General features: G+C 47.0%; 1 protein-coding gene across 12 annotated transcripts in view; it reads left to right on the top strand.

Annotated features, from left to right (window-relative positions):
• Window positions 1-19446, top strand: part of RAP1GAP (RAP1 GTPase activating protein) — a 269542-nt gene that overhangs the window by 123300 nt on the left and 126796 nt on the right. The window lies entirely within an intron of this gene.

Genomic DNA, 19446 nt, shown 5'->3' with positions numbered 1-19446 from the left:
ATGCAAGTATATATCTTATTGGCAGTGTAGCCCACACTCAGAGCAGCTCCTTACCTCACAGCCACTGCGGAGCGCGTCTCTGAGGTCCGAGCTGGTGTTGGATAATGGGGGAGGGTGGGGGCTGTTCACTAAAAACTGCACACGAAAAAGGAACAGTATATGGTTCATAATATACATCAAGAGGGACTGTATATACAGTGAGGAACAATTGGGAGCACTATATTACATAATATAGTCCAAAAGTTGTTCTTTGGATAGTGTAATTGATCGGTATTGTATGATGATCAGTATAGTCGGAGAAACGCGTGGAGTGAAAGGATAGCTTCAGGTGAATGATATAACCGGGGGAGGTTGGTGTGCCGGGTCTGGGCTCCTGGGTCTCTGTTTGGGCTGCTGTCTAGCTGCTGGATGATTGCTCTCTGTCTGCAACTAACTACCCAGATCCTGCAAGCACTTGGACCACCGTTACTGTACAAAATAAATGTTTTTCTTCCAATGGCTGGTTGTCCGTCCTATTTATGGGGGTGTTGTCTTTGCTAAAGCTAGAAAGGAGCACATCCTTTTGGATCATGTACTGCTAGAGTCTCAGCCAACCTGCAGTCTGAGCTGCAGCTGCAGTCTGACCAATGGAATGCACCTCAAGTCCTCCTGACTGCAATCTGACCAATGGAATGCACCTCAAGTCCTCCTGACTGCAATCTGACCAATGGCATGCACCCTAAGTCCACCTGACTGCAATCTGACCAATGGAATGCACCGCAAGTCCTCCTGACTGCAATCTGACCAGTGGCGTGCACCCCAAGTCCTCCTGACTGCAATCTGACCAATGGAATGCACCCCAAGTCCTCCTGACTGCAGTCTGACCAGTGGCATGCACCCCAAGTCCTCCTGACTGCAATCTGACCAATGGAATGCACCTCAAGTCCTCCTGACTGCAATCTGACCAATGGCATGCACCCTAAGTCCACCTGACTGCAATCTGACCAATGGAATGCACCCCAAGTCCTCCTGACTGCAATCTGACCAGTGGCGTGCACCCCAAGTCCTCCTGACTGCAATCTGACCAATGGAATGCACCCCAAGTCCTCCTGACTGCAGTCTGACCAGTGGCATGCACCCCAAGTCCTCCTGACTGCAATCTGACCAATGGAATGCACCCCAAGTCCTCCTGACTGCAATCTGACCAATGGAATGCACCCCAAGTCCTCCTGACTGCAATCTGACCAGTGGCGTGCACCCCAAGTCCTCCTGACTGCAATCTGACCAATGGAATGCACCCCAAGTCCTCCTGACTGCAATCTGACCAGTGGCGTGCACCCCAATTCCTCCTGACTGCAATCTGACCAGTGTTGTGCACCCCAAGTCCTCCTGATTGTAATCTGACCAGTGGTGTGCACCCCAAGTCCTCCTGACTTCAATCTGACCAGTGGCATGCACCCCAAGTCCTCCTGACTGCAATCTGACCAGTGGCATGCACCCCAAGTCCTCCTGACTGCAATCTGACCAATTGAATGCACCCCAGTCTTCCTGACTGCAATCTGACCAATGGAATGCACCCCAAGTCCTCCTGACTGCAATCTGACCAATGGAATGCACCCCAAGTCCTGACTGCAATCTGACCAGTGGCGTGCACCCCAAGTCCTCCTGACTGCAATCTGACCAGTGGCGTGCACCCCAAGTCCTCCTGACTGCAATCTGACCAGTGGTGTGCACCCCAAGTCCTCCTGATTGTAATCTGACCAGTGGCGTGCACCCCAAGTCCTCCTGACTTCAATCTGACCAGTGGCATGCACCCCAAGTCCTCCTGACTGCAATCTGACCAGTGGCATGCACCCAAAGTTCTCCTGACTGCAATCTGACCAGTGGCGTGCACCCCAAGTCCTCCTGATTGTAATCTGACCAGTAGCGTGCACCCCGAGGCTTCCTAACTGCAATCTGACCAGTGACGTGCACCCCAAGTCCTCCTCCTAGCGTGGTTATGAGATTATCTACCAATGGCCTGCTGCAGTTCAGTGGATCTTATCACCCCTTTATTTATACAGTGCATCCGGAAAGTATTCACAGTGCGTCACTTTTTCCACATTTTGTTATGTTACAGCCTTATTTCAAAATGGAATAAATTAATTTTTGTCTCAAAATTTTACACACAATACCCCATAATGACAACGTGTAAAAAGTTTTTTTTAGAGATTTTTGCAAATTTAATAAAGAAAAACCCACTAAGAAATCACATGTACCTAAGTATTCACGGCTTTTGCCATGAAGCTCAAAATTTAGCTCAGGTGCATCCTGTTTCCACTGATCATCCTTGAGATTTTCCTACAGCTTATTTGGAGTCCACCTGTGGTAAATTCAGTTGACTGGACATAATTTTGAAAGGCATACACCTGTCTATATAATGTCCCGCACTTGACAGTGCATGTCAGAGCACAAACCAAGCACGAAGTCCAAGGAATTGTCTGTAGACCTCCGAGACAGGACTGTCTCGAGGCACAAATCTGGGGCAGGGTACAGAAAAATATCTGCTGCTTTGAAGGTCCCAATGAGCACAGTGGCCTCCATCATCCGTAAATGAAAGAAGTTCGGAACCACCAGGTCACTCTGTCAGAGCTACAACATTCCTCTGTGGAGAGACGAGACCCTTCCAGAAGGACAAGCATTTCTGCCGCAATCAGGCCTGTATGGTAGAGTGGCCAGACGGAAGCCACTCCTTTGTAAAAAGCACATGGCAGCCCACCTGGAGTTTGCCAAAATGCACCTGAAGGACTCTCAGACCATGAGAGACAAAGATTGGACTCTTTGGCGTGAATGCCAGGCGTTATGTTTGGAGGAAACAAGGCACCGCTCATCACCAGGCCAATACCATCACTACAGTGAAGCATGGTGGTGGCAACATCATGCTGTGGGGATGTTTTTCAGTGGCAGGAACTGGAAGACTAGTCAGGATAGAGGGAAAGATGAATGCAGCAATGTACAGAGACATCGTGGTTGAAAAGCTGCTCCAGAGCGCTCTTGACCTCAGACTGGGGCGATGGTTAATCTTTCAGCAGGACAACGACCCTAAGCACACAGCCAAGATATCAAAGGAGTGGCTTCAGGACAACTCTGTGAATGTCCTTGAGTGGCCCAGCCAGAGCCCAGACTTGAATCCAATTGAACATCTCTGGAGACATCTGATAATGGCTGTGCACCGATGCTTCCCATGCAACCTGATGGAGCTTAAGAGGTGCTGCAAAGAGGAATGGGCCAAACTGCCCAAAGAAAGGTGTGCCAAGCTTGTGGCATCATATTCACAAACACTTGAGGCTGTAATTGCTGCCAAAGGCTCATCAACAAAGTATTGAACAAAGGCTGTGAATACTTGTGTACATGTGATTTCTTAGATTTTGTTTTTTTTTATTAAATTAGCAGAAATCCCAAAAAAACTTTTTACACGTTGTCATTATGGGGTATTGTGTGTAGAATTTTGAGGACAAAAATGAATTTATTCCATTTTGGAATAAGGCTGTAACATAACAAAATGTGGAAAAAGTGACGCGCTGTGAATACTTTCTGGATGCACTGTATATATATCTCGATTGCTTCTATCTTTGCGGTTTATGTATCAAGCTGTGAAAAGAGTGGCAAAATTGTTCATAGCGACCAATCAGCTCTGAGGTAGCATTTATCATGTACATTCTATAAAATGATAGGTAGATGTTGATTGGTTGCTTTGGGCAAGTTCTCCGCTGCTTCACTGCTCAGCTGTTTTTACTCCTTGATACATTGACCTCCTTTTGTCTTCATGGAGTGATCATCTCTTTGTGAAAGAAACGCGCTGCTGCCCTGAGTATTTCATAAAGTGTCCTGCCGGGAATGTAGTTGGCATCCTGGCACACTGAATGCCGGCGCTTACAAGCCTGGCGCTGGAATCCCAACGGGGGTCAGAACCAATCCCGGCCGCTGCAATCCCGAAGGGAAATTTTAGGGGTAAGATTAGGCACTAGGGGAAGAGTAAGGGTTAGGCTGCTGGGTGGAGGGGGGTGGGGTTGGGTTGGGCTGCTGGGGGGCATGGCTAAAGTTGGGTAGGGTATGTAATGCCGACAGTTGGGATCCTAGCGGTCAGAATCCTGATGCCGGGATCCTGATAGGGTTAACATACCGACACTTGTTGATCGGTATGCTAACCCTCTCCCTACCCTAACCCTCCCTCTTTGGTGCCTAACCATAACCCCTCCACCACCACCCCCTGTAGTGCCTGAACCTAAACTTCCCCTCCCCGGTGCCTAACCCTGCCCCCTTAGTTCCTAACTTCTAAACCTAACCCCGCAATACTTACCTTAGGCATGCTGGCGGTCGGTATTCTGGAGCTGGGATCCCGACTCTGGGATATAGTCCGTTGGCATGCCGTGTGGAGGCATGCTGACTACATCCCGTTAGGGTTAGGCTGCGAGAGGGGAAGGTTAGGGTAAGGGTTTAATTACTTACTTGCAGGTGTCGGTATTTCAACCATCAGGATTCTGGCGCCGGGATTACGACTGCCGGCATTCTGTACGTCGGTATTGCGTACTCAGGAACATAGTTTGGCTGTTCTGATTTCCCATTAGTTATTCGCAAAGTGATGTAAATAGGGCGCAAGAGCATCTTCTGCTGTTTAAAATGATATGCGGCATGCCTGTATTCTGTGTACCTCACACAGGTACCGTAACCTAGCACCGGCCCTGCCCTCAACCGGTCCTCCCACCACCTTCCATCTCCCGCCTTGACCCCATCCCTTCCTGTCTCCTTCGCTATCTCTATCCTGTTGCCTGTTCTGTTTTTGCCCACCTCCTCAATATCTCCCTCACATCAGGCGCTGTCCCCTGTGCATTAAGGCCTGCCCTTGTCTCCCCATTCTTAAAAAACCCTCCCTTGATCCTAACACTCTCTCCAACTACCACCCATTCTCTCTCCTCCCTTTTACCGCCAAACTCTTTGAGCGGATTGCCTACACCCGCCTTACTGCCTTTCTTTCCTCCCACTCCACTAAAACTGCCCTCACCGAAGTCAGCAGTGACCTCCTTGCTGCCAAATCCAAGGGCCACTGCTCATTCTCCTTGACCTCTGTGCTGCTTTTGACACTGTGGTCCACCCTCTCTTGCAAACCTTTCACTCCCTCAGTCTTCGGGATACTGCCCTCTCCTGGCTATCCGACCTCTCTGGCCACTTTTTTTCTCCTTTCATGACTCCACTTCACCCCCACTTCCACTAGTGTAGGTGTCCCCCAAGGTTTTCTTCTGGGACCTCTCCTGTTCTCCCTCTTTATGTCCTCTCTAGGTGAGCTCATCTGCTCTCTTGGCCTCCAATGTCATCTCTATGCTGCTGACACGCAGTTCTACCTCTCCTCCCCTGATCTCTGCCTCTCTCTCCTCGTATATCTAGCTGTGTCTCTGCTATCTCTTCCTGGATGTCCCAGCACTTAAACTTAACATGTCTAAGACTGAGCTGATCGTCTTCCCACCCTCCCGCATAAAACCTCACTTCCCCCAATTTCATTATCAATTATCGCCACAACTATCTCCTCTAGCCCCCAAGTGCACTGTTTTGGAGTTATCCTGGACTCCTCCACAGTCCAGCTGCTTCCATCTCATAAATATGTTCAGGATCAGACCCTTTCTCACTCTGGAGGCAACTAAGACCCTCATCTACTTACTGGTATACTGTAACCCCTTCCTATCTGGCCTCCCTGACTCCCACCTGTCTCCTCTCCAATCTGTCCTCAGTGCTGCTGCTCGGCTCATCTTCCTTTCCAAACGTTCTACGTCTGCCTCCCCTCTCCTACAAGCCCTACACTGGTTCCCCTTCCCCCTTCAGAACCCTATTCAAGGTTCTTACACTCACTTACAAAGCCCTTATTCTGTTCTCTCCCATTTACATCTCTGATCTACAAATGCATGTCGCTTCTCCTGCCAACTGATTACTTTCTCCCACTCCCGCCTCCAAGGTTTTGCCCGTGATGCTCCCTACCTCTGGAACTCTCTCCCTCTCTGTATAAGACTCTCCACCTCTCTAATAAACTTTAAAAAGGCCCTTAAAACTCACTTCTTCATTAAAGCCATCCATCTTTCATCTAACCGACTGCTCCATGCTCCTACCGCACTATCTACCCCATCTGTGTCACACCTGTCTATCTGCTCCTCCCTTTTAGATTATAAACTCTCACGAGCAGGGCCCTCTTCCCTCATGTGCTTCCCTTACATACACTTATACTCCCTACATCGGCATCGAACCTTTGGCTGTTGCCGCCCTTCTTATTATTTGAGTGTCATGATCGCCATTGCAGCACGGTTTATAAAACATGTCGTTGTCCTCCATTGTTTTGTACTGTAAGTCGTTGTTTCCTTGTTTTGCTTATTGTAAAGCGCTGCGCAACCCATGTGGCGCCATTAAAATAAAGGATTATAATCATGTTGTTGGTATATTATTTTGGTAAGCTGTAACAACCTTTCTGCCACTAGGTGGCGGCCACCTCTTGTTGTAAGAATGGAAAGGTGATCTAGAGAAGTCAGGTGACTGTATATACATAGGTATACTATGTAGTGTGTGCATATCATGTTTTCCAACTGTCCCTAATTTAGGGAGGGATATCGATCTCTAATAGCATGACCCGAGTGCTGCGAGGCAGCGATGCTATTTACCACACACACAAATAATTATTTCTCATTGTAAATACTGAACTTATCTACACATTTTGGCATTTTATCAGAGATTATTGTACTTCTAATGTAGCCTGTAAACCAGCGGTTCCCAAACTTTTTTGAATCACGGCGCCTTAGGGTATCAGCGTTGTTTTCACGGGACCCCTAAGTTTGTTTGTTATTGAGAAGTTCAGAAAAAAATGTAGTAAAGTGAAGTAAATTGTGATTACCTGTCAGTTATGTGGCGATGGACAGGTTTGTGCTTCTGTTTGTCCACATATTTACATTACATTGAGCATAAATAATTTGATTTGGTGCTGGACCACCAACCTGAGGCACCCCTGCAAGTGTCCCGAGGCACCCCAGGGTGCCACGGCACACAGTTTGGGAACCACAGCTATAAGCTAAAGATCTAAAGATGGCGTTCGTCCCCGGGTGCCATCTTCTGCAGTCCCCATGCAAATCTATTGGGATGGCTTAGGTAGTACCCTGCTGATAAATGGCCCAGATAGTAAATAATGTGATTATCCTATGGACACGGTTGATTCGGAGGGTATATTATTATATGGACATTAACATTGATGTTGCCCACATGACGGAGTTTGTTCTAAGTATGTTCTGTGGTTTTTCGGCAATGCAGCTGGGTGTAAAAGTGACGGACTGAGCCCTGACGTTAATGCTGAATAATGCACCATGCCAGGAAATCCACTATACGCGCTCTCGTTTGGCTTTTTTTGGAGCGTTTATATAATAGATCCGATCATTTAGACGCAATATTGCCGGGGGCGCCGTATAGTTCTCATTCGTATCTACCCACCCCTGCCCTGACTCTTCCTGCGCTATATGACACGTGTACACATCAATGCAGCCTGGCAGCATCCTGTAATAATGGTAAACTATGTTCTAATAATAATTATTATACCCTCACTGTAGCAGCTACAGTCTATTGCCGCAATCTCTGCTTGGTGCATGGCGGCCTGGAGTCCTGTAACTCTGGCTGACCTGTGTTGCAGTTAGTCAGAGTGTGCACGCAAGTCTGCCTGCGCACGGATCTCGCGATGTCTAGCAGAATACGCAGGCGTCGGGGCCGGGAAACGCAACTTACAGCACTTACTGGTGAAGCATTACGCATCTCCGCCATCTCCAGCTTAGTGGGTGTAACTGGGGCGGTTACGGGCTGTTCACACATGGTGTGAGTGTTCCTTGGGCGCATTGGCGGGATTACGGGCTACTCGGAGCTGAGCGGATGCAGAGATCCAGCCGCTTTCATTCGCACCTGCTGCACTAAGGGATCATGACGTTGCCATCACCAGTGTGTAAAGCGGCCACAATTGCAGCCCACTTTGCGTGGCACTCTGAAATGAATCAGGCCCGTGGCATGTTGTCCCGGGTTCGTATTTGATCCAGAGCCGTAACTAGACTTTTTGGTACCCTGTGCCAGAAGGAGCATTGGCGCCCCCTCATTTTCAAAGGGACATACATAATGCACCCAAAAAAGGGCCATGGCCTCATGGGGAAGGGCCAGGGAAGAGATAGGAGAGACCAGGAGATGCTGGGGATAAATAGGGACATAATATAGTGCACCTGAGAGAGGGCCATGGCCTCATGGGGAAGGGCCAGGGAAGAGATAGAGGAGGCCAGGAGATGCTGGGGATAAATAGGGACATAGGGCCTGATTCAGAGCCGTTCGCTATTTGCGGTCGTTCGTTCAAAAACAAGGGGTGGCTATTCAAATGATCAGTTCGCAAATTGCAGTCTGTTCACACCTCTAAGTCTGAATGAGCGAGCAAAACATACGCTCGTTTATTTGTTAAAAACGCCCCCTGGCCGCACGCACCATACGTCATGTCCGCTATTTATTAGATTAATCGAGTACATCGACCAGCGTATGAACTGCTCGCTATTCTTGTGGTTGGTTTTTGCTACCACAATCTTGCGAGCAGTTCTGGCTATAAAATAACCCAGTGACGTGGTCAATGACGCTGCTGTATTAATTATGCACACCCATAAAACGCCCGTTTTGACCTTTAAGCACGCCTGCGTTCGGATCTCCACTCCCCGTTTTCAAGCACCTTCCCCTGTTACCACCCACATACGCCTCATTCTGTCACTCAAAATAGCAGGCATTCGCTATATTGCGAGCACATGAATTTCGGCCGCACTGACTGGTTCGCGCATGCGTATAACAATCCGTATGCATGCGCAGATGTGCGAACATCGCTCGGAACGAGCGTACTGCCGCTAGCGAGTGGCTCTGAATGAGGGCCATAATATAGTGCACCTGAGAGAGGGCCATGGCCTCATGGGGAAGGGCCAGGGAAGAGATAGGGGAGGCCAGGAGATGCTGGGGATAAATAGGGACATAATATAGTGCACCTGAGAGAGGGCCATGGCCTCATGGGGAAGGGCCAGGGAAGAGATAGGGGAGGCCAGGAGATGCTGGGGATAAATAGGGACATAATATAGTGCACCTGAGAGAGGGCCATGGTCTCATGGGGAAGGGCCAGGGAAGAGATAGGGGAGGCCAGGAGATGCTGGGGATAAATAGGGACATAATATAGTGCACCTGAGAGAGGGCCATGGTCTCATGGGGAAGGGCCAGGGAAGAGATAGGGGAGGCCAGGAGATGCTGGGGATAAATAGGGACATAATATAGTGCACCTGAGAGAGGGCCATGGTCTCATGGGGAAGGGCCAGGGAAGAGATAGGGGAGGCCAGGAGATGCTGGGGATAAATAGGGACATAATATAGTGCACCTGAGAGAGATCCATGGCCTCATGGGGAAGGGCCAGGGAAGAGATAGGAGAGACCAGGAGATGCTGGGGATAAATAGGGACATAATATAGTGCACCTGAGAGAGGGCCATGGCCTCATGGGGAAGGGCCAGGGAAGAGATAGGGGAGGCCAGGAGATGCTGGGGATAAATAGGGACATAATATAGTGCACCTGAGAGAGGGCCATGGCCTCATGGGGAAGGGCCAGGGAAGAGATAGGGGAGGCCAGGAGATGCTGGGGATAAATAGGGACATAATATAGTGCACCTGAGAGAGGGCCATGGTCTCATGGGGAAGGGCCAGGGAAGAGATAGGGGAGGCCAGGAGATGCTGGGGATAAATAGGGACATAATATAGTGCACCTGAGAGAGGGCCATGGTCTCATGGGGAAGGGCCAGGGAAGAGATAGGGGAGGCCAGGAGATGCTGGGGATAAATAGGGACATAATATAGTGCACCTGAGAGAGGGCCATGGCCTCATGGGGAAGGGCCAGGGAAGAGATAGGGGAGGCCAGGAGATGCTGGGGATAAATAGGGACATAATATAGTGCACCTGAGAGAGGGCCATGGCCTCATGGGGAAGGGCCAGGGAAGAGATAGGGGAGGCCAGGAGATGCTGGGGATAAATAGGGACATAATATAGTGCACCTGAGAGAGGGCCATGGCCTCATGGGGAAGGGCCAGGGAAGAGATAGGGGAGGCCAGGAGATGCTGGGGATAAATAGGGACATAATATAGTGCACCTGAGAGAGGGCCATGGTCTCACGGGGAAGGGCCAGGGAAGAGATAGGGGAGGCCAGGAGATGCTGGGGATAAATAGGGACATAATATAGTGCACCTGAGAGAGGGCCATGGTCTCATGGGGAAGGTCCAGGGAAGAGATAGGGGAGGCCAGGAGATGCTGGGGATAAATAGGGACATAATATAGTGCACCTGAGAGAGGGCCATGGCCTCATGGGGAAGGGCCAGGGAAGAGATAGGGGAGGCCAGGAGATGCTGGGGATAAATAGGGACATAATATAGTGCACCTGAGAGAGGGCCATGGCCTCATAGGGAAGGGCCAGGGAAGAGATAGGGGAGGCCAGGAGATGCTGGGGATAAATAGGGACATAATATAGTGCACCTGAGAGAGGGCCATGGTCTCATGGGGAAGGGCCAGGGAAGAGATAGGGGAGGCCAGGAGATGCTGGGGATAAATAGGGACATAATATAGTGCACCTGAGAGAGGGCCATGGTCTCATGGGGAAGGGCCAGGGATGAGATAGGGGAGGCCAGGAGATGCTGGGGATGAAATAAGAGGAAGCTACAAGTGAGAATGATAATAAACAGAAATTTGACCGGCCCAAACAGTGCCCCCTGACCTGCGGTGCCCTGTGCGATGGCCCCGGCCGCACTACCCTAGCTACAGCCCTGATGTGATCTGCATAGTGGTTGAGTGTTAAGAAGGAGTTAATGAGCTGCTGGTTGTTCTCTTGGCTGCGGCACAGACCTGAATCCGGTACCTGTCCTCCGCCGCCAACCTCCCAGCAACACGACAGCTGTGACTGCTCATTAGCAAAACATCATTAGCAGCGAGACTGGAATACTAAGAGAGAATTAACAAATGACCAATTAGTGCTCAGCGCGGCCCTCTCCTCTGTGCGTATAATGCAGCAATTAATTGCACAAACATGGCAACCTGTAATCTGCCGGAAACGTCGCTGAGACTGGCGTTATTTCAGTCTGGAGATTTTACTGGCTGCTACTCCAGCGAATAGTCAATGTATCTTATTATTCTGTTATAGCGCCTACATAGTCTGTAGCTGTGTACAATCAGGGAGGGAATCCAGGCAGCGAGCTCTCAGCTATGACCTATTCATGCTCTCCTGGGGTACATTATAGATGATGGGGCAGGACTAGGGCTTATTTACATGTATTGGAACGCTACAGAAGTCTCTGATGACCATTATGTCCATTAAGCCCCTGCTCTAGGTGATGGGTCCCAGTCGCACCGTCACAGTGCAGGACTTGGTACAGCCTCCGGCATCGCTGGCTTTGCATGTGAAAGTTTTATTTGCATAAAGAATTAAAATCCGGGAAAAGGTAAATACACAAATCATCAAGATGAATGTGTGGCCTGAAGACTGCAAGCAGGACATTGTGTCCCGGGCTTATACCGCGCATGGATCCTCCACAATTACTGAGGCCTCCAGTTATAATTGCACACGGGGACGTCGAAAATGTAAGAATGCAATAGGCAGACGCTGGGGCCCAGGGAGCCACGCGGGTTCCCCGTGGGCCCAGAGAGCCTGAGTTTTTATTGTGGTGATCAAAAATCCTTTATTGCTGCAATTTATTAATAATATATCCCCAACGTAGCGGAGTGATACCCAAATGCCCCTGGTATACTATCCATGACTAGTAATGCGCAGCTAGCGACTTGCTGCCGACATGTGTGAGGATGGCCGTCAGCTAGGTGCGCAGTATACATGAGCGCCCAGATTAAAGCTTTCAGTTCCCCTAATAAAAATGTTGAAAAACAGATAAAAAAAAATATATATATATATATATTTTTTTTTTTTTATATATATATTACAGTGTCTCTTAGCTTAGGTGTCAGTATATATTACAGTACCTCTTAGCTTAGGTGTCAGTATATATTACAGTGCCTCTTAGGTGTCCGTATATAAATATTACAGCGCCTCTTAGGTGTCTGTATATATTACAGTGCCTCTTAGGTGTCGGTATATATTACAGTGCCTCTTATGTGTTGGTGTATATTACAGTGCCTCTTTGGTGTCGGTATATACTGTATATATTACACTGCCTCTTTGGTGTCGGTATATATACTGTATATTACAGTGCCTCAGGTGTCGGTGTATATTATAGTGCCTCTGAGGTGTTGGTGTATATAATAGTGCCTCGTAAGTGTAGGTATATATTATAGTGCTTCTTAGGTGTCAGTATATATTACAGTGCCTCTTAGGTGTCCGTATATAAATATTACAGCGCCTCTTAGGTGTCTGTATATATTACAGTGCCTCTTAGGTGTCGGTATATATTACAGTGCCTCTTATGTGTTGGTGTATATTACAGTGCCTCTTTGGTGTCGGTATATACTGTATATATTACACTGCCTCTTTGGTGTCGGTATATATACTGTATATTACAGTGCCTCAGGTGTCGGTGTATATTATAGTGCCTCTGAGGTGTTGGTGTATATAATAGTGCCTCGTAAGTGTAGGTATATATTATAGTGCTTCTTAGGTGTCGGTATATTACAGTGCCTCTTAGGTTTCGGTATATATCACAGCGCCTCTTATGTGTCGGTATATATTACAGTGCCTCTTAGGTGATGGTATATATTCTAATGCCTCATAGATGTGAGTATATATTGCAGTGCCTCATATGTGTAGCTATATATTACAGTGCCTTATATTTGTCGGTATATATTACAGTTCCTCAGAGGGGTCAGTATATATTACAGTGTCTCATAGGGGTCAGTACATTTATGTATATTACAGTGCCTCAGAGGCGTCAGTATATGTTACAGTGCCTCATAGACGTCAGTATATATAGTGTCTCATAGGAGTCAGTATATATAGTGTCTCGTAGGGATCAGTATATATTACAGTGTCTCATAGGGGTCAGTACATTTATGTATATTACAGTGCCTCAGAGGGGCCAGTATATGCTACAGTGCCTCATAGACGTCAGTATATATTACAGTGCCTCATAGACTTCAGTATATGTTACAGTGCCTCATAGACATCAATATATGTTACAGTGCATCATAGGAGTCAGTATATACAGTGTCTCATAGGGATCAGTATATATTACTGTGCCTAAGAGGGGTCAGATATATTACAGTGCCTCATAGGGGTCAGTATATATTACAATGCCTCAGAGGGATAGTATTTATTACAGTGTCTCATAAATATTAGGATATAGTACAATACCTCATAGGGGTCTGTATATATTATAATTCCTCATAGGGGTCTGTATATATTACGGTGCCTCATAGGGGTCAGTTTATATTACAGTGCCTCAGACGGGTCAGGATATTCTATAGTGCCTCATATGTGTTCGTATATATTACAGTGCCTCTTAGGTGTCGGTATATATTACAGTATATACCGACACCTGTCTATTAGGTATCGGTATATATTAAAGTTCCTCTTAGGTGATGGTATGTATTATATTGCCTCAGAGGGGTCAGTATATCTTATAGTGCCTCAGAGGGGTCAGTATATATTACAGTGACTCAGAGGGGTTAGTATATGTTTTAGTGCATCATAGCGGTCAGTATATACAGTGTCTCATAGGATTCAGTATATGTTGCAGTGCCTCAAAGGATCCATTATATATTACAGTGCCTCAAAGAGGTAGTATATATTACAGTGTTTCATAAGTGTTAGGATAACATTGCATATTACAGTGCCTATGTGTCATTATATATTACAGTGCCTCAGAAGGGTCACCGTATATTACAGTGCCTCAGAGGGGTCAGTATATATTACAGTGCCTCATATGTGTCAGTATATATTACAGATGTGCCTCAGAGGAGCTATGTGGGTGAGATGTTTTATACATTTCATGTCCTGTTCTCTTAGCATATTGTGCTATTTTGCAGTGAACATTGAGCTATAGAGCTGCATTGTATCTCTGTATCATGTCTTGTGTGTCATATTCAATTCCTCAGTATGTGTATTATATCTTGTATATTAAATAATCAGTATTTATAACACTGTGTGTTATATTCTCCGTATCATACACTGTGCATTGTATTCTCTGTATCATACCCTGTGTGTTGTATTCTCAGTATCATACACTGTGTGTTATATTCTCTGTATCATACCCCGTGTGCTGTATTCTCTGTATCATACCCTGTGTGTTATATTCTCTGTATCATACCCCGTGTGCTGTATTCTCTGTATCATACCCTGTGTGTTATATTCTCTGTATCATACCCCGTGTGCTGTATTCTCTGTATCATACCCTGTGTGTTATATTCTCCGTATTATACCCTGTGTGCTGTATTTTCTGTATCATACCCTGTGTGCTGTATTCTCTGTATCATACCCTGTGTGATGTATTCTCAGTATCATACCCTGTGTGATGTATTCTCAGTATCATACCCTGTGTGCTGTATTCTCGGTATCATACCCTGTGTGCTGTATTCTCGGTATCACACCCTGTGTGCTGTATTCTCGGTATCATACCCTTTGTGATGTATTCTCAGTATCATACCCGGTGTGCTGTATTCTCGGTATCATACCCTGTGTGATGTATTCCCGGTATCACACCCTGTGTGCTGTATTCTCGGTATCACACCCTGTGTGCTGTATTCTCGGTACCATACCCTGTGTGTCGTATTCTCGGTATCATACCCTGTGTGCTGTATTCTCGGTATCATACCCTGTGTGCTGTATTCTTGGTATCACACCCTGTGTGCTGTATTCTCGGTATCATACCCTGTGTGATGTATTCTCTGTATCATACCCTGTGTCATGTATTCTCTGTATCATACCCTGTGTGTTATATTCTCTGTATCATACCCTGTGTGCTGTATTCTCTGTATCATACCCTGTGTGCTGTATTCTCTGTATCATACCCTGTGTGTTATATTCTCTGTATCATACCCTGTGTGCTGTATGCTCTGTATCATACCCTGTGTGATGTATTCTCTGTATCATACCCTGAGTGCTGTATTCTCTGTATCATACCCTGTGTGCTGTATTCTCCGTATCATACCCTGTGTACTGTATTCTCTGTATCATACCCTGTGTGCTGTATTCTCCGTATCATACCCTGTGTGCTGTATTCTCGGTATCATACCCTGTGTGCTGTATTCTCGGTATCATACCCAGTGTGCTGTATTCTCGGTATCATACCCTGTGTGCTGTATTCTCGGTATCATACCCTGTGTGTTGTATTCTCGGTATCATACCCTGTGTACTGTATTCTCGGTATCATACCCTGTGTGCTGTATTCTCGGTATCATACCCTGTGTGCTGTATTCTCGGTATCATACCCTGTGTACTGTATTCTCGGTATCACACCCTGTGTGATGTATTCTCGGTATCATACCCTGTGTGCTGTATTCTCGGTATCATACCCTGTGTGCTGTATTCTCTGTATCATACCCCGTGTGCTGTATTCTCGGTATCATACCCCGTGTGTTGTATTCTCTGTATCACACCCTGTGTGCTGTATTCTCGGTATCATACCCTGTGTGCTGTATTCTCGGTATCATACCCTGTGTGCTGTATGCTCTGTATCATACCCTGTGTGCTGTATTCTCGGTATCATACCCTGTGTGCTGTATTCTCGGTATCATACCCTGTGTACTGTATTCTCGGTATCATACCCTGTGTGCTGTATTCTCGGTATCATACCCTGTGTGCTGTATTCTCTGTATCATACCCCGTGTGCTGTATTCTCTGTATCATATTCTGTGTGATGTATTCTCTGTATCATACCCTGTGTGTTATATTCTCTGTATCATACCCTGTGTCATGTATTCTCTGTATCATACCCTGTGTGTTGTATTCTCAGTATCATACACTGTGTGTTATATTCTCTGTATCATACCCCGTGTGCTGTATTCTCTGTATCATACCCTGTGTGTTATATTCTCTGTATCATACCCCGTGTGCTGTATTCTCTGTATCATACCCTGTGTGTTATATTCTCTGTATCATACCCCGTGTGCTGTATTCTCTGTATCATACCCTGTGTGTTATATTCTCCGTATTATACCCTGTGTGCTGTATTTTCTGTATCATACCCTGTGTGCTGTATTCTCTGTATCATACCCTGTGTGTTATATTCGCCGTATCATACCCTGTGTGCTGTATTCTCGGTATCATACCCTGTGTGCTGTATTCTCGGTATCACACCCTGTGTGCTGTATTCTCGGTATCATACCCTGTGTGATGTATTCTCAGTATCATACCCTGTGTGCTGTATTCTCGGTATCATACCCTGTGTGATGTATTCCCGGTATCACACCCTGTGTGCTGTATTCTCGGTATCACACCCTGTGTGCTGTATTCTCGGTACCATACCCTGTGTGTCGTATTCTCGGTATCATACCCTGTGTGCTGTATTCTCGGTATCATACCCTGTGTGCTGTATTCTTGGTATCACACCCTGTGTGCTGTATTCTCGGTATCATACCCTGTGTGATGTATTCTCTGTATCATACCCTGTGTCATGTATTCTCTGTATCATACCCTGTGTGTTATATTCTCTGTATCATACCCTGTGTGCTGTATTCTCTGTATCATACCCTGTGTGCTGTATTCTCTGTATCATACCCTGTGTGTTATATTCTCTGTATCATACCCTGTGTGCTGTATGCTCTGTATCATACCCTGTGTGATGTATTCTCTGTATCATACCCTGAGTGCTGTATTCTCTGTATCATACCCTGTGTGCTGTATTCTCCGTATCATACCCTGTGTACTGTATTCTCCGTATCATACCCTGTGTGCTGTATTCTCGGTATCATACCCTGTGTGCTGTATTCTCGGTATCATACCCTGTGTGCTGTATTCTCGGTATCATACCCAGTGTGCTGTATTCTCGGTATCATACCCTGTGTGCTGTATTCTCGGTATCATACCCTGTGTGTTGTATTCTCGGTATCATACCCTGTGTGCTGTATTCTCGGTATCATACCCTGTGTGCTGTATTCTCGGTATCATACCCTGTGTACTGTATTCTCGGTATCACACCCTGTGTGATGTATTCTCGGTATCATACCCTGTGTGTCGTATTCTCGGTATCATACCCTGTGTGTCGTATTCTCGGTATCATACCCTGTGTGCTGTTTTCTCGGTATCATACCCTGTGTGCTGTATTCTCGGTATCATACCCTGTGTGCTGTATTCTCTGTATCATACCCCGTGTGCTGTATTCTCGGTATCATACCCTGTGTGTTGTATTCTCTGTATCACACCCTGTGTGCTGTATTCTCGGTATCATACCCTGTGTGCTGTATTCTCGGTATCATACCCTGTGTGCTGTATGCTCTGTATCATACCCTGTGTGCTGTATTCTCGGTATCATACCCTGTGTGCTGTATTCTCTGTATCATACCCCGTGTGCTGTATTCTCGGTATCATACCCTGTGTGTTGTATTCTCTGTATCACACCCTGTGTGCTGTATTCTCGGTATCATACCCTGTGTGCTGTATTCTCGGTATCATACCCTGTGTGCTGTATGCTCTGTATCATACCCTGTGTGCTGTATTCTCGGTATCATACCCTGTGTGCTGTATTCTCGGTATCATACCCTGTGTACTGTATTCTCGGTATCATACCCTGTGTGCTGTATTCTCGGTATCATACCCTGTGTGCTGTATTCTCTGTATCATACCCCGTGTGCTGTATTCTCTGTATCATATTCTGTGTGATGTATTCTCTGTATCATACCCTGTGTGTTATATTCTCTGTATCATACCCTGTGTGCTGTATGCTCTGTATCATACCCTGTGTACTGTATTCTCGGTATCATACCCTGTGTGCTGTATTCTCGGTATCACACCCCGTGTGCTGTATTCTCGGTATCATACCCTGTGTGCTGTATTCTCTGTATCATACCCCGTGTGCTGTATTCTCGGTATCATACCCTGTGTGCTGTATTCTCGGTATACAGGGAGATGCTGGCTACACTGCTGGCAGCTCAGGTGATTATCACAGGTGACTCTTCCTGTCCGTTTTATTTTACAGGCAGAAACAGGATGTTATATCCTGGAACCGCCGCATCCCAGTTATTATTCCATAGAACTTTGTTCCCTGTATTTAACCCCGACATAGTCTACACTCCAGAAATGTATCCGCCAGGAGCGACTCCCCCTGGTCACACGTTGCGGGGTCTCATTAGCACAGACTGGCCCCATGTGATCTCCTGACACGTTCCCCTCTTTGTTTTGTGTTTATTATATAATGATCCCACTGTATCTTATTGTCACATCTTATTATAGACAGAATATAAAACAGAGGGTCGCACACAGATGATACATGACAGATCTGAGGAGCGGGCGGCCTGGGGCTTATTCATAGGGAGTTTGCCCATTTATCAGCATGAATGCGGATTCCTTCCGTCCTCCAGGGGGACTGGGGGGGGGAGGGAATTATTTAATATGTGTTTTGTTGTATAATGTTACACTAATAATACGAGTGTGTGTGTTTACTGTACACTGAAGTGCCAGAAGCCATGGGATAGATGCTTAGTATCGTGTAGGACCCCCTCTAGCTCGGCAAAGTGCAGCAACTCAATGTGGCATCGATTCCACAAGTGGGTAGAAGACCCCTGGAGAGGTGTTGACCCATGCCACCGGGATAGCCCATCCCACGCATGTCGTACGTAATGCTGGGCACACACTGGCAGATATTTGGCCGATCACTTGATCGGTCAATATATCGGTTGCCCGTCGGCCAGTGTGTACCAGCGATATGTCTGTGAATTACGTCGTTCACAGTAATATTGCGTCGACAGATATATCTGTCCATCGTGCTGAGTGTACGGGCTGTCGGCACATGCAGCAGAGGCTGCGGGGAGGGGGGCGCGACACGCCCCCTCGTCTGGGGAGACCCGAGGTCCAGATGATGGTTTTTCAGTGTGTATGAACAACCATCATCTCCAGATACATCTGTTAGGTGTGTACCCAGCATAACACAGCTGGTGATGAGGCGTTCACACATAGGTTGTGTTTAATGAAGGTGTGTGATGGGTACCGCGGGCTTCGGCGAGTTGTGCCTACATACACATACGCCTGTTTCCAGACCCATCTCTTGCACCAAGTGCGTACTGATGCTGTTGAGGGCTGTGACACCAAACGTACGGGCATGGGCACTGCCACCGCAGAGATGCGTAAAACTTGGCGTACAGGGGAATATCCACATTTTTGTCCGTGCACACAATGTGGGTGTAAGTACGGACGACTGGTCTTCAACTCCCTGAGCCCCGTAATGTACAAGTGAGGATGTTACTGAATTCTATTATTTCAGCCTTCCCTGGAAAGCTGC

Source organism: Taudactylus pleione, unplaced genomic scaffold (genome assembly GCF_031769625.1).
Source record: "Taudactylus pleione unplaced genomic scaffold, aTauple2 ptg000912l, whole genome shotgun sequence".
NCBI lineage: Eukaryota > Metazoa > Chordata > Amphibia > Anura > Myobatrachidae > Taudactylus > Taudactylus pleione.
Note: the sequence above shows the minus strand (reverse complement) of the source record. Positions and strands in the feature narration are given on the sequence as shown.